The sequence below is a fragment of the Nanorana parkeri genome, unplaced genomic scaffold (assembly GCF_000935625.1).
Source record: "Nanorana parkeri isolate BGI_ZX_2015 unplaced genomic scaffold, ASM93562v1 scaffold100, whole genome shotgun sequence".
Taxonomy (NCBI): domain Eukaryota; kingdom Metazoa; phylum Chordata; class Amphibia; order Anura; family Dicroglossidae; genus Nanorana; species Nanorana parkeri.
The window spans coordinates 1,523,178-1,529,640 of NW_017306368.1; positions in this window are offsets into that span (position 1 = coordinate 1,523,178).

Here is a 6,463-nt window from a genome sequence, read left to right on the forward strand (position 1 = left end):
ATATGCAATGCTTTAGCAAACTAAATGCCATTCAGTTATGGTTTACATCTACTTTTATTTACAAGAAATGCAAGGTTTAGTTTCACAAATAAAACCTTTGCAATAAGATATGCACGTAAATTATGTGCCAGACATTATGCCTAATTAAAGTGAGTACTAATGCTCAGAAAAATGTTTAACCAGTCCTTATTTTTTTATAGGAGTCCAGAGCTCTTTCAATAATGCAAGAAATCAGTGCAGTGCCACTGTAAAGACTGGACCTGAATTTCATGAATTACAGGTGAAACTCGAATAATTAGAATATCGTGCAAAGTTCATTTATTTCACTAATGCAACTTAAAAGGTGAAACTAATATATGAGGTAGACTCATTACATGCAAAGCAAGATAATTCAAGCCGTGATTTGTCATAATTGTGATGATTATGCCTTACAGCTCATGAAAACCCCAAATCCACAACCTCAAAAAAGTAGATTATTACATGCAATCAATAAAACAAGGATTGTACATAGAACAATATCGGACCTCTGAAAAGTACAAGCATGCATATGTACTCAGTACTTGGTTTGGGCCCCTTTTGCAGCACTTACTGCAATTACTTTTGCACGATATTCTAATTATTCGAGTTTCACCTGTAGAACTAGCGTGTGTTTTGTGCAGTTTACATACATACTCACTAGAGGGCACTGTATCACTGTTCTATGCAGTCTGACCATTTTCCATGCACTTTCATCCTGACTGCTAAATGAATAATATTTTTTCCCAAAACTTGACATTTTTAAAATGTGAATATGCTGTACTGTGTTGTTGAAATTGCATATACATGCCTGGAATAGCAAGGAGGATTATTGATTTTTACAAGTTGGAATTTCTGTATAGTTTGCAAGGTGAGCAACCTTGTTATGCATGCATAGAAAGCAGTTTAGCCATAGGCATAATGGACCAGTGAAAAGATAGTAAAAACTTCAAATATTGGGACTTCTCTTATTTGTTGACATCCTTACACTTAAAGCTGAACTTCAGTTTTCAATTTCATACACAACTGGTCTAGCACGGGGTGTAGTGACTCCTGTCATTTACATTCTTTGCGTAAGTACTTTGTGCAGTTCATTGTGTTATCCTTTAAAATGTTCGCTTCTTTCAGGTTCCCAACTAAACACACCGGTTTCTAGTCCCAGCAGCCTGTCTTGCTAACGCCCCCCACACTCCCGTAGCTGTCCAGACTTACTGATGTTAACAAAATGATATAAGAGCAGTCATGTGACTATAACTTTAAAGTTTTTTTGACAGGTAATAGTAAAAAAAAACAAATAGCATGCTTTGTTTAGGAGCAACAGGGGTTGGGGGAATCAATACATTGTTGACTGTCATTACATTTAAAAAAAGACTTCTATCAGGAAAAATGTTGTAATCTGTTAATTGTACCTGGGTAATATGTACAGGATATTAATTCCTTTTCTTTTAGGCTTCATTCCCACACCTTAGAGTCTTAGCAGACAGGATGGATCCTGTATGCGTCCGGGCATGGACACCCACACCCGTACGGATGTGCAGCCCGGGTGAACATACAGCGGCGTACGGCCACGTCCTCCCATAGGGAAGAATAGGCTGCTGCGTACAATCACACGCAGCACCTGTCCTTCCTGGGAGCAGCTCGATATGGCCGTGCATGACGCTCGGATCTGTAGGGGCCGACTCTAAGCTGAGAAATGTTTAGTAATGACAATCTACAAACAGATTCTTCTAGGTAATTGCAGGCTTTATATTGCATACATTTTTTTTTTCTTTTCCTCCCAATTCTTCTGACAGTGGCCAATTTATACTAAGGACAGATGTGTCTAGTACATGTGACCACATCATCTCAGGGGAGGAAAATGCCTTTCCCTGAGATCTCATAAGATTACAGATGAGATTTCCCAGCAATGCTCTGCTGATGTAACCTTCCCAGAATGCAATGTTTGGGCATGATTACATCATTTGTGCCAAAGTGGACCAGTAAAAAAAAAAAAAAAGACATTGTCAGTAAAATAAAAAATATGTTTATTTAGCTAATGAATGTAAGATGATTTCATATCAGCATGCAGGGCTGCATGCTGAAGTGATTTTAAGTGAAAGGGAGTAAAAGTCCACTTTAACTTCACATGCTTCTATTTAGATTTTCTTCAAGTCAATATGCAGTTCAAGCTGCCCCACAAATATGACAGGGGTTGGGACAAACTATGACATTGCCGGGGGTACTTGCTCTTGTAGCAACATTTTTTTGAAAGAATATGTAACCTCCCATTCAGACTTTTTTCAATCTAGTGCTTTGTGTTAATGTGTGTTATGTCTTGCGTTGATGTGCATTGAGTTAGAGCAGTGCTGTCAACCCACCACAAAGAAAATGCTCCTGCACTATTTTTTCCAATGCAGCTCTCTACAACGCACAGTAGTGCTACCACAAAGGTTCCTTCCTTTAGTCTGTTGGGGTGCCGTCCAAAATAATGCCACAACAACACACTAACAAAAGCATGCTATGTTATCATGTGATGTATTAATGCAACACATAGGTGGGAAGCCAACCGTAAACAGTTGTGGGAAACGATCATTTTCAATAATGTTGAGGAGATACAAATCACGGCTGACTTCCTGAATTTACAGGTGACTCCATACCAGGTCTGTGCATATAGGATGTGTGGTGGATTTGGAAGCACAATTTTTTTGATTTTTGTATGGTTTCAATTGTTTTTTACTGCAGTTACCCAATTGCGGCTTGTGTCTCCAAACCACTAACCACATCTGTCTCATTGACTTACTTTGTCCCAAATGTCAACTTCCTTCTGACTCCTCCACCACTGAGAGGGAAGGCTCGGGAGAAGGGTGACAGTGTAGGGAAGAAGAAGAAGTAAATGAGCCAGATGCTGTGATGACTGAAGGAAAAGTAGATGTGTACAAATTGGAGTAAAGAATGCTTATAGAGGACATGAGGGGAAACAGAATGTGCCAAAGGATAAAAGCTTAACAATAATAAAAGTTCTCACTCCTGATGTTGCAGTACCAATCTGGTCTGCATCCACCAATCAAACACCCTCCCCACCCCCTTCCCAACACGACCAAAGATTGTAAGAAACATTCCCGGGTGGGCGCTACGCTGTGAAGGACGTCTGGAGAACTATGGGTATGCAGTATATACGGTGGGGGAAGCAACTGACCCCAGAGATCCCCTCTACCCTTCAAAAAGCCCCCTCACCACCCTACCCCCCTCAGAGTCCTTCAGCCCCCACCTTCCACTAGAGCCACTCAGGACCCCCATAAAGCCGCCCATCTAGCTTCCCAGCTCCACTCCTTCATCCTTCTGACATGGTTCCTTGAACTGAAACCTATGACACGGAAGCATTTTACCCTTCACTGAAACCAATACAGTGGCATTTTTCCTCCCACCTCCTTCCTTCTGGAGAGTGGCTACTTTTGTTCTACATGGTCCCTGTGTGCATTGTAAAGTAGCCACCACTCTAAGCTCACTCCTGTGATAGACTATAACTTCAATACAAATTAGTAAACTAAATGTGAGATTGTAGTCCCTCCAGAAGGAAGCACAGTGTTAGCATGATTTCAGAGATGATTTGAGGATCTACAGCTGAGTGATCCACAAATAAGATACATTTGTGTTAACAGTTAAGGTACTTAAAGGAGAATTATGAGGCGAGTGATTTTCACTCAGCCTCATAATCTAAACCGACCTGTGACAATGAAACTGTCACAGGCCAGCTCAGTAGATTGGGAAGTGAGCGAACACATACCGTCGCTCGCTCACTTCTTGATCTATCCCCGCAGAGAGCCGTGACTGTCACTCACGGCTCCCTGCAGGGATTCCCTCCCCTGACCGATCCTCTGGCGGAACGGACGGAGAATAGGCAGAGCCAGCTGTCAATCCCGCAGCTAAGTGGATCTCGACACCAATGTCTGGATCCGTTCTGGCTTCTCTCAGTATCAGCTCGCGGTATACTGAGCTTTGGGTCACGGGAGAACTCTAGTTTGTGTTCTCCCATGACCCTGTTCTCCTTGTGTTCTCCTTTAAATGCATTTTTAAAGTTTAACGCGTTTAGTGTCACTGTGGGCATGAATTGTTTGGACTGACGCAAGCACTGGATGGGAGAATTGTGATACAGTACATATATATATATACACATGTGTGTTTGTACTTTTGTACACCCTAATGCAATAGGCTGCACACGCCTATGATATACTGTATTTATATGTATCTATATATATATAGATATATATCTATATATATAGATATATATCTATATATATAGATATATATAGATATATATTTGTTTATTTTCTTAAACAACATAAAAAAACAAAAAAAACAACATCTATGTGTCCAAATATGCCCTCAATCTTTACATAAGTAATGCTCAAATCAATTTAAATGACTATCTAGTTGTGCAAGGCCAGCCATACATTAGAAACAATTATAATCATGTCGATTCATAACATACAACTTGGCTTCACAATTCTCCCATCCAGTGCTTGCATCAGTCCAAACAATTCTTTCTTACAGTGACACTAACGCAGAAGTATATAAAGCAAGTATATGAAACTCCACACACTAATTAAGCGGAGGCTGCCAGAACTTACATGACTTTCAGAATGATATATCAACAACTAATTATTCTGTTAGTTAGGCTTACCAGGGAGATCATTTGGCTATTTGGGACTTTGACAAATTTCACCTTGTTCAATAATGTTTACTACAATATATTTGTATCTATTTTGAAAGTCATGCTATTATTTGTGCAGTTTTTAGTTGAATCTGAAGTTCCTATTTAAATATAATTTGTGATAACAGTATGAAATAGCACACCTGCAAGGAATGATATACTTTTAACTACCGGTATGTTAATGCCAAAGATGTGTACGGTATTTGATAGCTGTGCCTTACTCTAAGCTAGTAACATATGTAATTCATTGTGGCAATCAATGGAATAAAACAAGCTCACGACTGCAGATGTAGCCCTGAGCTTGTATTAATTGTAATCTGTAGGCTCTGCACTAAAGATAAAATTGATTGGTTTGGCTGTAAAGTTGCCCGATTACTTTTACAAACCTCTACCACCGCTGTTCATGATTGCTTGTTTTGTGGGAATTTTAGGTCAGATACAGTAGCTGTGATTTTCTCAGTGTATATTGATATGTACATAAATGCAAGAAGAATACTGTATGATGTTATGATTAACATCCTTGTTGAAAGTACATGTAAAATAATGACATTCAGTTTGCTAAAGCACTTACATAACTTACAGAATTCCTATTGACACCATCTTCTGCATTTATGAAAGGCTTGACATGTGAATTTGGAATACTTCTTTAACCCTTTCTGTTACAGATTCTTCTACTGCGCATCTTACAACGTTCTCTAACTCTTTGACTGCACAGGAATAGAAAAGGAGCATTATTTTAACTAGTGATAATTAGTAATATCCCTGATAATTGGAGGACCTCTGTTTGTGGTTTGTTTGTTAAGAAGGTAGCACTGGTCAAATATAAGGTTGATACAAGTTGGGGCAGTATTTTAGATCACTGCAGGAGAAAGAATGCATAGAAGGTTGCAACTTCGATTTTTTTTAAAATCCTGTTAGGTGGAACAGAATAACAAAACTGGTTGTGGAGGTTTTGTGACAAGCATGGGAAAAAGGTTACATTTTCTGATGTTGGGGCATCATCCGGGATGAATTCTGTAGTCCCCAAGTGTTTAAGATTAAGCTTGGGCCTAGCCATGCTATTCAAAAATCTCTTGTTGATGGCCAGTTTTTACACTGTTATGTTGTCTGTTGTCTCTTGATTCTTGTAGTAAAAGACCTGTCTGTATTTTTTTTCATAGTAAAATGTGGCCAATTCTCCCTGATTGCAAAAGTCCATCTGCTGGCTAATTTTACACTGCTGGATTATCTGCGGTTTCTTAATTCTTAATAAGAGCTTTAAAGCAATTGACCAGCAACAGGACAGTTTTGCATCAGCAAGAATAAAGACAGCCACCACAAACTACTGCCCAATTTCTATCTGCCCTTTAAAATAGGTTTATTACCCATGAAAATACCAACAAAAGCATGTGTCACTGCAAAAAGCAATGCTGTTGCTAAAATTTTCTTTGAAAAATGTACTGTTTCCTAATTTTATTGAAAAGATTTGTGTATTTTTAGTGATACCCTTAAAGGCCCATGAAAATACCAACAATAATTCTTTGTTTCCCCCCATAGACTTCAGTGGAATTTGCCTCTTATTTCAAGCGAGATTTGCTGAACCCTAGGCAAATCAAACCAGGGCATAGTCGCCCATTACTAACTAGCCCTGTTTCTTTTTAAACCTAGTGATGAATGAAATGAAAAGCAAAGACTACTTTGGTGCTGAAAAAAATGTAAGCATGGATACCCTAACATTTTAGAATGCCTGAGAAGTAAACATAATAGGAAGGATGAAAA